The following is an 18,262-nucleotide window of genomic DNA, read 5'->3' as shown; positions in this document are numbered from 1 at the left end:
GATCGTTATCGATATCATCCGATATCGGAGTATCGTAATGTCCGGCGGATACGGCGTGTGTGTGTTTCGCTACTCTACTCTCTCGCGTCATAAATCCCTGCGTATAATGATAATTGAGACGTAGTAGTAAAGCCGGGGCAGATTAAACGTCGGAATAAATATCCTCGGCGTGAATCGGCGAGATTCTAACGAGTGGACGTGACTATCAATCTGCTGTCGCATTGAAATTGACAATTGAACTTAACGGGCTTGTCAGAATTATAGTTCTCCCTCTGCCTGCAGTTTTCTCAGCGATTAATATTTTGATATAACTGCTCCTTATTTATCCTATTACTCTATGGATTTAAAATTTTATAGCTCTAGCAATTTACTACTTAAGTGTATCATAATCTAAAGATATTTTTTATTATAGTGCAACAGTACAACAATATTTTTATTTTTTGGACCAAATCTTTATATCGAAATCATGTAAAAATAACGAATATCAGATTATTTTTTATTTTGATCCGAATAAAAATTGAGAGATACTTGAACGAGAAATCTGCGAAGATGATCACAGAGAGAGTGTTAAATATTAGAGAGTGTTTAATATTTTATATATTTTCGTATTTCTCGTGAAAAATAAAGGTATGCACTAGACTTGACATTTTTAGTATTTATAATTCTCGATTTGTTTAATTGTTATCAGGTTATATATCGAGCAAAGTATAATTCTTTAATTGTTTCATTATTTATCCGCGAGAAGGTAATCTTTCGCGTTCTATCATTAGTCAGATCGGATGACGAAATTGCCGTATATGATTATGATATTATCAGCTATTTGTTATGGGTATCATTAAATTTGAACTTTCGATTCTTGGCGGATGTCGAAGGGTTCGAATCGATTGATTTAGGCGCGCATAATAGGCACAAAAAGCAACGTAAATAATTAATTCATTATGATGCATTAAAAGAATTGTTCTTTTTTTTTGTTACACATATTTTAGGAGAAAATTAACATTTTTATTACTCGGCTGAGAAAGAAAGAAATAACACTTAGAGATTCTACATCAAAACATCTTGCGAAAAAAATATCTTTATGCTAAAGTGCAATTTTTTTCATGCCTCATCTCGGTGATGGCATTGCCGATCATTTGTTAGGCTCGTCATTAGGTCCGGATCTCCGGGCAGGCGTCGAAAGGATCGAAACGTTCGACATCAACGCGCTTGGCAGGAGACGAGATCTCTCCGATGAGTCTCTCGTGCGAGACAAGGTTCGACGAGGATGAAGTACCTCGTGGTAGGCCGTAACAAATCTCGAAACAAACAGACGCTGTGGCAGATTCGCCATTTAAAATCACAGCGTGAACGACCCGTTGACCCGGGGCCCGGGCTTTAATTTGGAAATATGTCGACCGATTATGGCGCCCAGAGGGGGGTGGCTGTGCGCCATTCAACGCCTCCTCTTTCGCTCTCTCGACTCCCCCTGCGGTCTTTGCCGGCGAGGTAATTTATGCACCCGTGGATTTCGGCCTTTAAACGCCAGCTTAATAATAGACTTAAATGGCTTGTTAACCTTAATTAGCCGTAAATCAGCCGCGATTTCCTCCGTAAGCCCTCCCTCCTTCCTCCCCTGCCTTCTCCATCGCGCAGATTAACAGCCGCGCGTAGAGTCGCCATCAATAATACTTCGTAAGCCGCGAAACAATGCTCTGTACGGGAGTATATGCGGCTTGATTTATGTGCGGACGCAAGAAACCAGGATACTCCTCGACATCGCGTTTGTCCGTCGTGCGGCAGAAGTAGTAGCCGCCCCGTTATAAAGAAGCCGCTGCTGCTTTTCGCTGTCGGCGCGGACGCGTTATCGCGGGATTTATAAGGTACCTGATTACATTTAGCTTTAAAAAAATCTTGACATTTGTTTCGCGATTATTGTCTAGTGGAGAGTATGAGTCGAGTATATCACACTTTGCTTTTTATAACAAAACCAGAAATAATTCTAAGCGGGAACAGTTGTATGAAACCACTTGATTAGAAATCATTATTCATTCAGAAAGTTACGATACTGAATAAAATATTCTAGGAATCAAGTTTAGAATGCTCAAAAAATGAAATAAAATTAATAGAATGTATCAGTTACTGTTGCTTTCTCGTGATTAAATTCAGTCATTTATACAAGACCTCTTAATCTCTGTAAGGAGCAATTGGAGCAAGAAATGGAAAGAGCGTCTTACGAAATGCGTGTATGAAGTACGAGATTAATTGCAGTATAAAACAGTATATTAATCGGATAAATTTATTATATAGACACAATCCAGGACGTTTTATCTATGCGCAGAATAGCGAAGGCGACAGAGAGTCGTTCCTTTTTTCCCTCATATCGACACGATTATGACGGAATCTGGCATGCCGGGGGTACCAGAACTCGAACGATCCTGCCCGACCAGAAAGCGCAACACAATTATGGGTCGATGGACGTATTATTCATGTCGTGTCTCACCGCCGCGGACCTGTAGTTAACTTATCTCATCTACATAACCGCGTCCCCACCGCGTGCGTCCTCCGCTTGAAGTCGACCGAAAAATACGTCTCCGCGGTTGTCAGCCCCCTTGTGCCCCGCGCGAATGCAAATGCGTCGGAAATTAAAGATTCCGCGTCGGAGCGCGAAGCGAGCGAGTAAGCGTGTATCGATACATGTCATTGCAACGCGGTTCGATAAATCTTCATAATTCGTGCGCAGAACTCGTTTTCTCTTCATATTTTTACTTTCAAACATTAAGTAAGTTGTGTTAAAAATTTACAAATATGTGTGGTCGATGATCATTTGCAAAAGTATATGTATATATATGTAAAACTTCATTATTTTACAGTTATGAGAATGTAAAATCCTAAATGTTAGGATTGAGAGAACTAGCTTCTAGTTAAATTACAGCAGAAATGCGAACCGTGGCTCGCTGAATGACATTTACGTTACGACGTTGGTTAAGTGGCTTGACCCTCATCGTCGTTGACTGGTCTCTCGCGGAAATCGAATCGCACGCAATCGATGCTAAACTCGGTGCAGATAGTTTATGCATAATTGACAATTTCCAGCTTAAGACTAAATTGCGCTTTATATAATTAAATCGTGAATATAATGTATTCAAAATTGTAAAAATATTTAAAGTCAAATCTTGGAAAGCTGTGCGAGGAGATGAAATTTTTTCGCGTAGGAAAAATCGATTTCTTCGAATTAATCAATGAACCTGTAGATGAAAGAGCACGCATGCGTCTCGGAATACGCGATATCTTAACCTCGTCGTTAGATCGCGAAACGTCACGATAAATTCGTCCCGCTCGAATCCTATCGCCGCGTGATATCGCGTCAAGCCATAAATGCCTGGTGAAGGCCCGTTGGATGAAAAACCGATGGCGCCAGGCGGCTGTTACAGGTTGTGTACAACAAGCATCGTGTGTGCCCGTGTGTGGCGCAACGTGTTGCCGAGCGTGGAGACTTTTACGCGGAGCCCCTTGATTACATATTCGCCCGCGGTGCGTTATTACACGCTTTCAGGTTCGCATAAAAGCGCGCGATCAGCGCGCGTAACTGCGCCTTTAAATATGTGTTACGTTTGCCTAAGTAGCCGAAAAAAATGAAAAAGGAAATTGCGTTCAAACGAACGATATATTATCTCGTTTTTTAAAAATATCTGATATATTTTCTGTTGAGATTACATAGATTGACTTTGTTGAAGAAAACTTTTAGTGTCGTAATTACGTATATTAGCCCTCTATAGCTCTTTAATATTTCTCGATTTAAAGCATACCATGGAAAGAAAATATTGTGAAAAAGAGAGTAAATAGACTCGCGTGTTATATAATTTATTGATTTTTAGTTAATGCATAATAGCTTATAATTATCTAAATCTCGCCGCAGAAAAATATATAAAATAAATTTTTAGAGAATATCTTTCTTCTACAAAGCATCGGATAAGATAAAGTAAAGTTGGTCCTTAATGAAATGAAAAGTATTACTTGTATTCGAGGTAAAGAACGGTGCTTCGCCATAATTGCGTCGTGTGTAATTGCCGTGCGCGAAATGCCCGCAAGAAAGTACAATTATATTGCTTGCGTTAAACTACCGTAGATTTGTCTCGTTACTTCCAATTTCTGCGAAAATTTACGACGTTCAACATACGCCTGGTCGCCCCAGAACATTCATCCTTGTCTGGAATGTCAGAAAATTCGGGTCCTTTTGTCTTGTGGTTTTAATATATTATATATTTAATTTAATTATTTTTTAATTAAACTTTCTTCATTTATTGATATATCCTTAATCTTATTTTATATTACAAGATCGCGACGTTATCATCCGTGATTCGGAATAGGATGTATATCCGAAGTAGAAATAAAATCTCCTCTCTGATTAAAGCTCCGCGAACCGTCAATTAATTCAATTCGCTTCGCCGATCGCTAACAGAGACGAACGTTAATTTGAAAAAAATATCTAGTACTGGTTGCATATCTCGTAAACACTTCTTGTGCGAGGATGAAAGCCGCATCGCGCGCATAAACCGCGTATCGACTCGAGGAGGATCCCATCCCCCTATGATGCTGTATGATGATTGTCAGCGTGTAATGTCGGCAATTAGGCGAAGCAGAGAGATACTCATCGAAAAAGTGCGCTAACACGACCGTTTGCTAATTACCGGCTGCTCTTTATTCCCGAAGGTCTCTCTCTTCGAAGGGACGACGACTTCCGGCGATAGTGAGTCTTGTACGATGAAGTGCAATAATCGCGATTGGTGGGGATTCCTACGCCGTGTTTCGCGGCTTATTTTCAGATCTTTATCCGGAAGAATTAGATAGAGAACGAAGTGACGTACGCAGGCGATAATTCTATCTATTAAGTGCGATCAGTGTGTTTAATGTTATGTGAATTATAACTTTGCTCGATAAAATGACAGTTGGAAAATAAGAATTTCTCGTCATAAAAGACATTGACTTGCAAAAGTAGCTTTAATTAATTTTATTTTAAAGAAATTTTTTTTTCAAGAATATTATATATCAGATTACTTATTAATCTCTTTGTTGATTATTAAATTTTATTATCGATTGTCCAGTATTGGCGGATTGTAAAAAAATAAAATGGAGAATATTTAAAAGGATGGTAAGAACATTCCCGACAAATGTTGCGTTCGCTTGCAATAGTTGACCGGCATGAGGAATCGTAAATTGTTGGCGCGAATTGTTCCCGAGTGAATTGCGTGAAACGGCTCTCGGGATTAATCTATTTCGATATTGGACAGCTCGTTATTCCTCCGCTGCCTCGCACCGGTTCACAATTAGCGCGCTGGATGCTTTTATCTCTGAGGCGGCCGCCGTTGCCGCCGCGGGAAAAGTCCGTCGATACGGTCGTCTGACTAATTAATTACTGGCTTATCTTCCTCCCGCAGGTCTGTCGTCTTCACCCTCCCGCGTTCCGCTTGTATCACCTACCTGAATGAAACATAATAACGCGGTCGTTTCTATATAGGAGATAGCCGCGCCGCGATCATGTGATTGATATGAGTAGTAGTACCTATCATTTTTAGGAGATCATCTTTATAAATGCATTCGACTCTATAAACTTTCTTTATCAGCTGTGAAATTTATTTATTATTTTTATTTTTGTTTTTTTTCTAAATCTGGATTGTTTAGATTATATTGTTTTTATTATATGCACATCTCTCATATCAAAATTTCTGATATTTCGTGTTGTAACGAAAGATCATTAATAAAAAAAAAAAGAATAACTGAGAATGGTGAACAGTTTCTACTATTTCATTCATATGTTTAATCATAGTGAGACATAGTATAACGAATACCACATATTGCAGGAATATTCATAGGCTATCCGCGAATAATTGAGGTAGTTAAAAGCTGGCTTGTTATGCCCCTCTAAAGTCCGCGAAGATATCGTCCTATTCGAGAGGGTTAATAAAGTCCTCGTGAGATGCCATAACAACTTAATCGCTGATTTACAGGAAAATTTCGCGTAACGTGGTGCGATATAGCGGGCGATAAAACGAATCGCGTGTAAAAAGAGAGAAGTAAATCGTTGAACTCGACGCCCTGGTATTTCTTAATTCGACGAGTCGTCAACGGCAGTCAAGTCCCGAGCCAGATGAGAATCGCTCTTAAAAATTCCCACCGGTGATTACGGTGCTCTTATCGCGCGCGATCGGTCCGCATTCCGCAGGTCGAATCGGCGACGTTAAATCGGCGACGTTAAATCGCCGAGATAAGCATGAAATTCGGCTGTGAATGCAATCGTTTCGCAATTATTAAACGTCTCTACGTTTCCAGCATTTTAAGCTCGACTCACAGCAAGCGGAGATACAATAATTAACGATAAAATCTTCAATTTTCCTTTTGAAAATTAATACTCGCCGCGATATTGCGCTCGACAAGTTGTAATAATAAAATTCTCTTCACGACACACGTAATATATTTAAATCTGTACCTTTCAGAAAATGCATTTTTCTAATTTTAAAATTGCAGAGGAAGTTGAAATATATGTATTTGACTTTCTCGCGAGAATTTGCAAGATGAAAATAGAAAGATACAAGCTTGAAGAGCATTATGTCGAGGCGATCATATGCACTTTGTTCAAGTGCCGGTTCAAGTCAGTTCAATATCAATGAATTCCGCGAAGCGTATAGTAATCTCGAACAGAGGAAGCGTTGCGATAGGCTGGATGGTAATACGGCGATGGCCTCTATGTAAATGAGAAGTTGTAATTAACCGAGGTGACGGGCGAGAGAAAGATGCCGGGGAAGGGGGGCCGGTTCCTGCTCCAGAGAACGTTCCTCGTCGAGGAGCGAAGAGCGCTCTGGATTTTTCGGCCTCTCGTCGATGAGCGCGGTTAATGCGCTTCGAAGGCCTACAGGGTGGCGTTTCATTTTCGCATTAATGCCACTCCGCTCCTCGTTACTCGTGGTAAGAAACGCGCGGCGCAGGCAAGAAGAAAGCGCGACAAACGAGGACTTTCTGAATTCGTTAAAAAGTATCTGCTAAATTCCGCTCTGAAATTAACATATGCAAATAAACATAAATATTCGATGTTTCGTCGTAGAGGAAAGAAGGAAAAAGAATTATGCTAAAAATTAAACTTGTCGCTAAATTGCTCGACGCTTCGAAGTAAGTGAGACTAAAACCCAGCTATGTAAAACAATTGCGCGAGATATTCTCGAGTTTAAGAATTCTTATTTTTTCTTACAATAAATTTTGAACGGATTCTAACGTGACGTTAATTGGAAAATAGAAAAGAGAAATTCTCGTGTCAGTTGCTCGTTTCACTCCGCGGAACTCTAATTTTCTGTGAGATATGCGAAGTTCTTTCGTCGTAATGCGATTTTTACGGTGTAAATCCGGGTGTAAACGGCGCTGTTCTCACGCGTGTATCTCTGCCCGCGAGCGCACGGCCGAGTTACACGGACGAGGATGCGCGGATGGTCGCGTGTAATTAAGATCTGACTTGTCAGAGAGACCCGCGGCTCTTTCTTGCCCGTCCCTCCACGCATGGGCTGGCACGCAACTACGCGCCATCCTTTCACGTTCCACGCGTGCCTCTCTCGGCTGCATCCGCGATGCACCACGCTCTTTACCCGCCATTACGTTGTACGACGTTGTTTAATCACTCTTGTACACGAGCGTCGCGAGAGGGGTTACTGGCACTCGCACCCTCTGAGATTTGAGGAAGTTACACTTTTTGAATTCTCGATACTCGAGATTTTGTCTTCCGGGAATTTATGTATTTTATTTTAAATTTTATTTAAAAATTTTCATATAATTAATATGTGTTTCAATTTTGCTCATTAGAAATTTCGTTAGTCGTAAATTTTCAACAATACGAAATGCAGATTATTTTTATAATTTTTTAATCGATATTATATTACATAATAAAAATTATAGCATGTAGAGATATTTTCAAATACAAATTTATATTATCACTCATTAAAAAAGAAAAATTAATTGCTTAATTTTTTTGTGAAAATTACTTTTTTTTTTATCTTTTGGTTATGCTTAATGAATACGAGCTGCTGTCGCTGCTCTTCTCGTTTCGTATACGCAATGCAGATTGCTCCACGTCAAATCATGTTGTTTCGGCCGTTATGTGGACAAACGCGGCCTGACGTTATACAGGATATTTACGTAGTCCTTATCTCTTTGGTTGAAGTCATTACAAATTCGGATAAATGACACGATACGGGCATGTCATTTATCTGAAGCTGTATTCTTAACTTTAACAGGCTCTTTACACACACCAACGTTTAAAGATAATAAAACTGCACGATTTCGGTACAAATAGGCTTATATTATTTTATTTTTATATCATAATTATTTGTATGCTATTATATAATATCTTCTTTAACGTTTCAATATTTTATTTCAAAAGAATTTGCAAATAAAACATTCCTCCGACATATGGAATCATCGATAATTGTATTAATATAATAATATATCGACTTAATCGATTTAATGGTTTATTTGTCCCTGTTATATGAATATCATATTAATATGACGAGTCTTACAAAGCTTCGATGTTAAATTTGCAATGCAAAATAGCCTGCATGAATCGAGCCTATTCTCCCTTGAATGCTAATTGAACTTCCATTATTATTAAATGTATGCAATCTTATATCTCTGACGTGGCGTGACACGAGTTGACCTTCACCTTTAATCTCTATCACGAATATCCATTGTCGACTCTCTATCACCTTCGGATAGACATCGCGATTTCGTTCGAATCTTCCGCATATGTATCTCCTACCATGTCCACTTTCCCCACCGCATTACTACTTGAATGGTCAGGCCGGCCTACCACACGGTGGCGATTACCACTTTTTACCGCGGTTCACTTAACGCCGCTCTCCCGACTTCCATCTGTATCGGATCTCTGAACGGATACCTGAATGCGCGCGCGAAGCATTCCCGCTTCGACCACGAGCCATTCCAATCGACCCACGACGTTTCGTCGAACGACGTATCCGGAATTCCAACGAGTTCTCTGCACCTAATCGCTTGAACACGCGCTATGAGCGTTTCTAGTACGTCGCGAATGATCCGCATCCGCTTCTCTCGCTCCACATTGGAATACATTTAACCCAGTTTAAGCTCAAATACTGATACGGTGAATGTGTGTGTTTGTGTGAATAGCTTTGTACCGTTAAGAATTACATTAGTGTTTTATACATTGCGAATTTTAACGCGTGTAACGTTCTTCATATTGACGATAGATGCATCTTTCATAATATAGAACTAACGGAATTTATGGAATTCTTTCTTGCGTACACTCTCGAGGAAAAGGTATATATATATCGGGAGGGAAACTCGAAAGATATCTTATCCTATTCCTACGCCTCGGACTTTTCTGAAGTAGACTATCATTTCGTGACCGAGTGCTTGTTTACTCAGTTACTCGAGAGGCACGTCCGCGTGGTTAAACACTCGAGCAACGACCGGGCATTAATGCAGGCTGTATTGTCAGATGGAAACGACAAGACGCGCCGTGTCCGACGCCTCACAATGCTAACGCGCTCACGGCACGTCGCAATGTTGGGGAACAGAGTGGAATTCCACTTCCATAAATTTCTTCCTACATAGGTACTACGCGTACCGTCGCGCGGCCACGTGGTTTCCCTCCAACACCATCCACAGCTGATTGATCGTTCGAAATTTCTGGTCCCGAACCGAGCTCGCGCGATTGATAGCTCGCCGTAATCTCGAGTCGAACGCAACTAAAGTCTCAACGACAAGCGCCAACGAATAGTGCGGATGTGCTTTAAATTATGTCTCCTGTAATCGATACGACTATCGGTCTCGTGAGCACGAATGTTTCAACCGGATGAAAGAGCCACAAACTTGGATTTTATCGCATGATCTTTTGATTTGATTTATCAGCGGAAAGCCTGTTCACGATCTCAATCGCTTTCTTTTAATCCTTAGAAATATAATTTGCCATATTAGTAGAATAAAGATCCGTCCGGCATATAGGAGATATAATTAGAATTGTTAGAACCTCTTGTCAGTATAATCTTTCGCACGCATGATCACGCGTAGGCGCGATAGTTTCATGTACGCACTAGACCGGCTGGAAATTATTTAGAATGATAACACCGATTCGTATATAATTGAATTGCGGTGCGTCGCAATTATCGCGCGGCCGGGATTAGGTGAAGGACTTGGCGTTTCAATCTTCAACCTGTGACAATGACTTGGCAACTTACGACTTCCCGGTCGCGCTGCCCGGTTGAGGAGCTCTCCCGAACGAGATTCTCGGTAGCTCGGAGTGGTGTGTTAGGAGCAAAAAGAGCTTCAAGATCAACAATAAGAAAGAGAAAGAGAGTGAAACGCGTCGGAGTATGCATGTCAAGCTTCAACATCCAATTTTCAGACTTGCTTATTCCGGTGACTTTACAAACTGTCATAATCATGTTTGCAAATTCCGTAATTTTGCAATTGTGTTTGCTTCCCAAATCTGCTGCGCAATTTCAATTATCACCTATGCATTTTTCTGTTATAAAAATTTTATTTTTATCTAGTTATTATTAAAAAGAAATCGACATGATGATCATGTCTTTACTTCTAAAAAATTAATTCTTCTTATAATTCCTGCAGAATTAAATAAAACATTAAATAGAAGAAAATATAGTATTAATATTAATGTATATAATATTATACTTGTTAATATATGTATTTTAGAATACTTTTACACTAATGCAATGCCCCGAAAATGCTCCGAAGAAGATCGATTTACGATGAGAAAAATATATAACATCGTCGCGCACGACCAATGAAACAGGTTTCCACGCGTGTCATAAAAATATACCCGGGGTACAGAACGGACCCTCGCATTGGGGGCCAAGTTGTGACTAATGGCAGTCCGCGGGTCACTTTCATCCTTTTACGGCGGAAAGCCGGAGTAAAAAATCGTGTACCCGACGGGGATTAAAGGTCCTTACGTGCCCTAATAGCCCTTAATTGAAAGGCCCCACCGACGACGATGGTGGGGGACGATTTTTACTTTCGACATCTTTATGCGGCGTAACGTAACACGACAACTCGTGCCAAGTCGTGTCCCGCGGCGTCGTTGTCTGGTTGTTTTTGCCGCGGTATATGTATAAAATTAGGAATCGAAAGAGAAAAAAAGAAAGAGACGCGAGCGCATTATTACGTATAATGATCGACGTAATGACGGCGATTAAGGCTCTCTTCGGGCGTGCTGAGGAATCTGCGGCTAATCCGATATTCACTTGTCGTCTTCGGTAATGTCATCTCTTAATCGTTCAACCTGGCGTTAGTTCGCCAAATGCTATTAACTATGTTGCCCCGGCAGCCTGGATGGCGGCCAACTGCAGTAAGAAATGCATTCGAAACCATTACGAAGGTAAACCGCGTTTAATCAACGTCGTCGTGCGCTCGTGGATATCATAAAATCAAAATAATCTTAGCTTAAAGATAGGACATTGGTCAAATATTAATTTATATTTTTGTCAATCGTTACAAAAAAATATTTCCTAGATTATCTTTTTTGAAAAACTGCAAAATTCTTAAATTTGATGAAAATCTAAAATATATGTATATATAATATGACTCTATGAATTGCATTTTAAATTGATTCAGTGGGGAAATTAAGTGCTTTTGCGGTCGAAAGTACTGTAGATGTTTGATTTAAAATATTAACGCCTAAAGCTGAAAACCTTGTCGGGTTTCTATCTACAATCTCATTCGCAAGCGGCGGCGCGGACGATATTATGAAACAAAACATTGAAACAAGACAGCACTCTCCGAGAAGTCTACTAAAAAGGTGTAAGAGAAATCGGAAGGGCAAGAGAACGTGAGATTTTGTCTAAGTAGCGATAATATCGACTTTCGACGGGTGTTTCTGCGGTAACGGTTGGTGAACACGAAATCCAAGCATTCGTTAGCAGCCTCTGATCAGTGGCGGTTTTCCATATATTCACGCCTTAGGCGTCTTTAATAAACGAGATTCTTTAATAAAGAATAAATCGTACGTTTTTCAGTCGCAAATATATTTTTTATTTATATAGTAGATATATATTTCATCAATTGTTTTGCAAAAGCGACGATAAGTCGTCTGAATATTGTTTAAAAAATTTTAAAGAATCCCTCAAGTTTTTTTCTGTTGAAATTATTTAATATAAATTATTTTAATTGTAATTATATTCCTTATAATCATCATAGAGATTGTTTATTCATGAGACGGTATTAAAATGAACCAAACCTTAATCCGTCACTGCCTTCGATACCTTCATTAGATGAGAATTCCAGAAACAGTCGGTCACATGTGTGCCAAGTTGACTCATCGTCACGCACAGCATCAGGTCTCGCCTACCTTCGAAAGTGCTTCTCAATAATCTCGAGAGTCGGCGCGAAGTGGCCTAGGCGGAGGCACCGCACGATTTTTCGGCACACATTAACAACCGGTAGGCGTGATCATGCCTTAAGTGCGTCGAATTTAAGAGAGCTCGGCGATAAAAGCATCTATTTTCTTGCTAACCGCGCACCCGCGATCCCGAGATTTCGCCGGACCGTTCTTTACGACCTGTTAGTCGCCGAAACGTTTTAAACACAGTGATCTTTACACTTCTGTGTATAGAATGTCTCTTAGGAGATGTAATTTCGAAAGCAGTTGGAAAAAATGGTCAATCGATTCGATTTTGAGTTTCTTAGAAAGAGCTCGAAGGAATAGAAAGCGAAAACCTTCTAGTGTAAGGAAAAGAAAGGATTAGATTATGAAATCTTGTCTGCAGTTAATTCTAATTTTTTATTATTTATTAATTTCGATAATATTTTATTTTTCATGTATTTATATGTATACCTGAAATACCGCTCAATTCCTTTTCTGAGTTCCGCTCATATATTCCTCTTGCCTTCATATATATATTTAAAAAAATCGCATAACTTTGCTATAACTGATATTACCTCACAGTTTGCGCGAACATATCCCGTCACGCTTGTCAAGTATACTAAAGGATCGCTTCCTGCATCTCCTTAGATTTCCTCCGCCCATGAAATTTGCACCGGCATGGCATTCGTGCAAGTGCATCGCTCCGTCGACGAAATGATGACGCGTTTCCCGACAATATTATATCCGCCGACAAAGCGGGAATAGCACGATGCGCTGATACGTTATTATTGCCTCCATTAGTCGTTAATATATGCAAAATATCCTTATTATAATCGGCGGTGCTTATGACGCGTGAAATGCAGATGCGGTATTACTTAGGCTTACAGTTTACGATATTCAGGCTCCCCTGATGCCATATCCCAAATAGAGAATAACACATTTTGATTTTTTCACCATATTTTCTGAATTATAAAAATGAAGAAAAGAAAGAAAGAAAGAGAGCATCATCAGTAAAACAAAAAAATCTAGTTTCCAGATAGAACATTCAATTTAATTTAAAATAATGATATAAAAAAATAGACAAATGTGTGATCATCTTCACGTGATCTCGGATAAAGGCTAATGTGAAGAGAATGGAAAGATAACGTCGAGAAAAATTAATACTCGCGTCTCTAGATTATGCATCGCGATGCTGAGGGTTTGATCTAGAGCCGCTGATCGACGATCGGACGAGTTCGCGTTAATGATACGAATCCGTGGTTAAAACGCGCCGCAGCAGTTGATATCGCCGGTCCCACGTCAGTCCCGATCGAGTTAAGCCTCGTCTTTCCTTAATTATTTTGTGCGGTCGCTTATCTGCGAGCGGCTCGTCGCGGGGGCAATTTAATGGCCCCCCCGCTCGTACTAACTCGTATCTTTCGCATGCTTTTCGAGTGCGAAACCGCCGCCGATTTAAATCCCTTTCGAAGACTCGATCGTGATCACGCGAGCACGAACGGGCCCGTAATCTGCGAATATATTTCACGAGCCGCGTATTACGCGAGCGGGTTACTCAAACGGGATTATCCCCTTTCATGACCCGGCAAGACGAGATTTTAATTAAGCCATGACACTTGGCGCTAACGCGCCGTCGTAATAATTTGTTCTTATCCGCGCGTTGCGGGTGGTGGAGAATCAGTATTTCGTTCTTACAACGAGGGAAGCGTTCTTACCTTAATAGAGATCCGTATTTATTGAGGCTGACAAAAGCCGGATGATTGTCAGGATTTGGCGATCGGATGTTTCATCTGGCCATTAGCAGAATCGTTCCCCGGTGTAAAACAAAAATATGAGTGCGCGGATAAAAGATAATTGTTTTCTCGTGTTTATAGAAATATTTGCAGAGCCTACGTTTATGTCCTCCCACGTGTGATTCTCTGTAGAAACAAACAGCTTTCTTCCTTCCTTTGCACTATTAGCGCGTACATTGTCACGGTGTTGACTGTACATTGTGGCCATATTCTTTCGCAATCGAATCCGTCCCGTTGCTTTAACATCCTCGCTACTTTTGCATCGCCGATGAGTCATATTTCTGTTACGTATCTACGAAGAATAAAACGGACATGCTATCTCCTAAGTAAATAATCATTCAAACATGCAGCATTATTTAATTATAGTTATGCTTTTTTATTCGATACTTTTACTTATACTTTTTTTTACAAATTTGAAATTTCAAATTAGTTTATACATAAGAGAAGTTTTTAAAATTTTAATATTTCTATATATATATATTTAAAATAACTTGTGCCATTCGAATGTTATATTTAATGCATATATATGCATAATGCATATACCATTAATAATTAAATCAATTAATAGATAATAGATAATATATTTCTCATTTGAAATTGATTAAAGCGATCAAAATAACTGTTCCAAATTCTAACAGTAATTAAATTTTACATTATCAAATTATTTCAGAAGGGGATATTTTTGCAGCTGAGAAATATAATTATATGAGACAATTTTTTTTTATTTTATTGTAGATTATATTTTTTTTACAATCTTTATTGTAGCTCGAAAATAATGATAATTATCGTAAACTTCGAAAAACAACACACTGACGAGAGATCACTTGCTCTCGTGATACTTGAGGCTTTCTTCGCAAATTTTATCGCGAATATTGTGCGTGTATCGCGTGCGCGTACACGCGTGTAAATTTCGCCCACACGCCGCTCAATGTATAAAGAAAACGCGTTTCTCTCCGTGAACTTCTCTCATCGCCGCTTTGAGATCTTGCGATCGACGCGGTAGGTAATTAGAAGCGCGTTGCGGTGATTTAGCATAATGAGAAACGTAATAATTACGTTCGCCGGGCAAGTTTCGCGCGATACTACCGACGATTAACGTAAATCTGCGAAATATATAAGAATCAATTACAGAAGGTGCTCGGGATGCCACACACAGAGCACGCGATATATTGGAGCATCGATAGTTATTCTCGTGAACTACGCAATCGACAAAGAAACATAAATCTCGCTCATTACTTTGGCCTCTGTATATAAATGATATAAAAATCGAAAAAATGCTATTTAAAAAAAAAATATTTAAATTTTTTTAAGGAGCATTTATTTTTAATATTAAGATTTATTCTCAAATCAATGTATACTAATTTTAAAAAATTTATTTGTTATATAAAACTTAACGTTATTAGTGTATTTGTTGCAAATACATTTCTAAAACTTTATTTGACTCTGCCGAGGACCAAAATAAGGCATGATTGTATCGCGTCTCGAGGATATTATTTTTTTTATTAACGTCACGGGGAGTTTATCGATTATGTCAGAACTTTCACGAGAAAGAAAAAGAATCTCAGCTTGACGGCTATATGACATTTTCTCGGCGCACACTGTTAAATATTCGCGAAACTTCGGCGATAGATCAATCTGACGGATGACGTCGATGAAAGGGTGCGTTATAAGAAATCTCGAAGTCACGCGGAGTGCCTTAACTTTTCACGCTCGTCACTTCCGGACAAACTCAGCTAGCCGCTTCTCTTTTTCGGTCGCTTCTTGTTCGAGTTTCTCTCCAGCATCTTCAGTTCGTTACTCGTTTTCGTTACAGAGTCAAATATAAATGGAAACTAATGAAACTTCAACTCTCTCCAACAGACAAAAAGTTCCGTTCTCATTTATTAGAAATTTTACTTGTGCGATTTTGGAATGTCAGAAAAATAAACTTGTTATATTTTTGCCTTTTAATTTTTATATACAGAAGAATGTTGACAATTCCGGATGATAACTGGTCAGAGACCAGAGATAGTATTGCTAGCAATATACTTATCATTTAAATAAAAATAAATAGAATAACATTTATTTAATATTCTCTTCAAAATGAATGCCAATTTTTCAAAGTTACGAGATGCAATAGCCATGTGGGGTGTCAAGTATATAATAAATATACAATTATGCGTCTAGAAAATACGAGGAGACAATTATTCTTATTGACACTCTTTTTGTAAAAAAAGTATTTATTTTAGATTCGAGAAATTCGATCGCTAATCGTTCTTGGCTCGCTGCAGGCGCCGGGGGCACTTTATTACAGGAGTTGCACATCGGGGCACCCTCGCGTGCGTTGTACACATACATGATTTCAGGTCGTGTTGGCCGTAACTGGCTATATACGGCGGCCCATAAAATGCGCCAAGTAATAATCGGTGGAATCTTTAGAACCGCGGTGCCTTATTGGCCCCGCGTGCGCCGCGTTCCGCTCGTACCCGTAGATGGTTCACCGACCGCGTTTATTGCATTCGGCGAGACTTTTTTACCCGATAACGATCGGCATCGAATTTTTCTCGCCCCGGAAAACTCTCACTAGTTCTCGACTTCGTTAGAAAGATACGTTAAATTGAGCGAACGTACACGATAGTACAAGTGTGAACGAGACATTATCTAATCTCAAATTAACTGCGTGCATGCAGGATTTAATGGTGAATGTCTAAGTGTCTAGTTAGAGGTAGATAGAAGCCCTATGATGACACGCTGTTAATTTTATGATGATGCCTATCTACAAAGTAGGTTAAAACTAAATTTATTAAATAAAGCAATTATTTACACATACATATATGAATTTCATTGCGCTGGTTCCATTTGTTTTGATTGAAATTGGCACAGTTGAATCGCGAAGATAATTATCATTCTTCGGCAGATACAGATCTGTGTATAGATGTATAGATCTTATCATTCGCGAAGATCTCGAGGTTAAAGAGAAATAAACGCGAGACTGATGGTGATGCGAAGCGAACAGGGCTAGGAGGGAAAGCTGCAGGGCGAGAGAGAAAATTTGCCGATTACATGGTGCGCCCTCGCAAATCACGGCGTTGTATGCATTGCAATGAGAAGCGGGTCCCGCCCGGCTACCATAATTCCGATTAGTTAAGACGCGGGGCTTCGGCAACGTAATGCATGCATGCACCGTGCGCGACGTACGTTGCATCCCGCATCGGCGCATATTTTACGAGACCCAGAACCGCTCTTGCACGTGTGTAATTCGATCGTCGGAGAGATGGCTGGCGCGGATACGCGAGCGCTAATTATTTGTAACTCGAAAAGGCGAGCGTTTAATTGTTTATTAAACGTTCGGCCGACATAACGATTTACCGTCGAGTTATTTAAGACCACTGTACGAGCGTTATTATTAACCGGTCATAAAGCGATCCCTTTTTCTTAATACACGTCAAATAGAATGTAGTGTAGTCATTCTCGTCCGATCACTGCGCGATCTTCATTTAACGTATTAACGATTATATAAACTGATTAAAAAAAAAAAAAAACAATAACAACAAAATATAGATCTAATTGGTCATACATTTAATTAATCAATCAGCAAGATTTTTTAGATACAAACGTATAGAGAAATTATTAGAGAACAAATCTAATTCTATATAATAAAAATGTTAACTCTCAGGAAAGGAAAGAATTGGCTGAGATTATCACTTATTTATACCACTTATTTATACAAATTACGATAGATGTGCCGCTATTTATATTTTGACAAGACGACGATCGGGTTGGAGCGATGATAGGCGACTAATTTTGCGTGGAGTGACCTGCTAGGAGTTTGCTATGGACTTTAGGACATTTTTTAAGGGGCCTTATGGGACTACTCGCGTTGTCTCTCATCTTCCGTTGCGGCTCGTTCGCCTTGTTGCTTTTAATGTTTCGTAATTGCTTTCTGTTTGCGGCCTGCGGTGAGATATTTCATGCGGCACTAAAAGAGAAGTCGCAGTGGTTCGTTCATCTACCGCAATGATTATCAGGGAAGTCCAAAGATATTAAATAATTTTGTATTCGAATTTTGACGTGTCGATCTCTTGCTGCTGCGCCGTAAAATCGCTCATGCGAAATTTCA

General features: G+C 39.5%; 2 protein-coding genes across 3 annotated transcripts in view; both read left to right on the top strand.

Annotated features, from left to right (window-relative positions):
• LOC145935695 (uncharacterized) overlaps positions 1-18,262 on the top strand; it is a 111,258-nt gene that overhangs the window by 22,440 nt on the left and 70,556 nt on the right. The window lies entirely within an intron of this gene.
• Positions 1,842-18,262, top strand: part of LOC145935685 (agrin) — a 495,549-nt gene continuing 479,128 nt past the window's right edge. The window contains exon 1 of the mRNA XM_083037214.1: positions 1,842-1,859. The gene's annotated coding sequence lies outside the window, so the exon portion shown is untranslated. The remainder of the gene's footprint in view (positions 1,860-18,262) is intronic.

The sequence above is a fragment of the Prenolepis imparis genome, unplaced genomic scaffold (genome assembly GCF_030444845.1).
Source record: "Prenolepis imparis isolate NDT839.2.m4 unplaced genomic scaffold, iyPreImpa1.0 SCAF_4, whole genome shotgun sequence".
Taxonomy (NCBI): Eukaryota; Metazoa; Arthropoda; class Insecta; order Hymenoptera; family Formicidae; genus Prenolepis; species Prenolepis imparis.
Note: the sequence above shows the minus strand (reverse complement) of the source record. Positions and strands in the feature narration are given on the sequence as shown.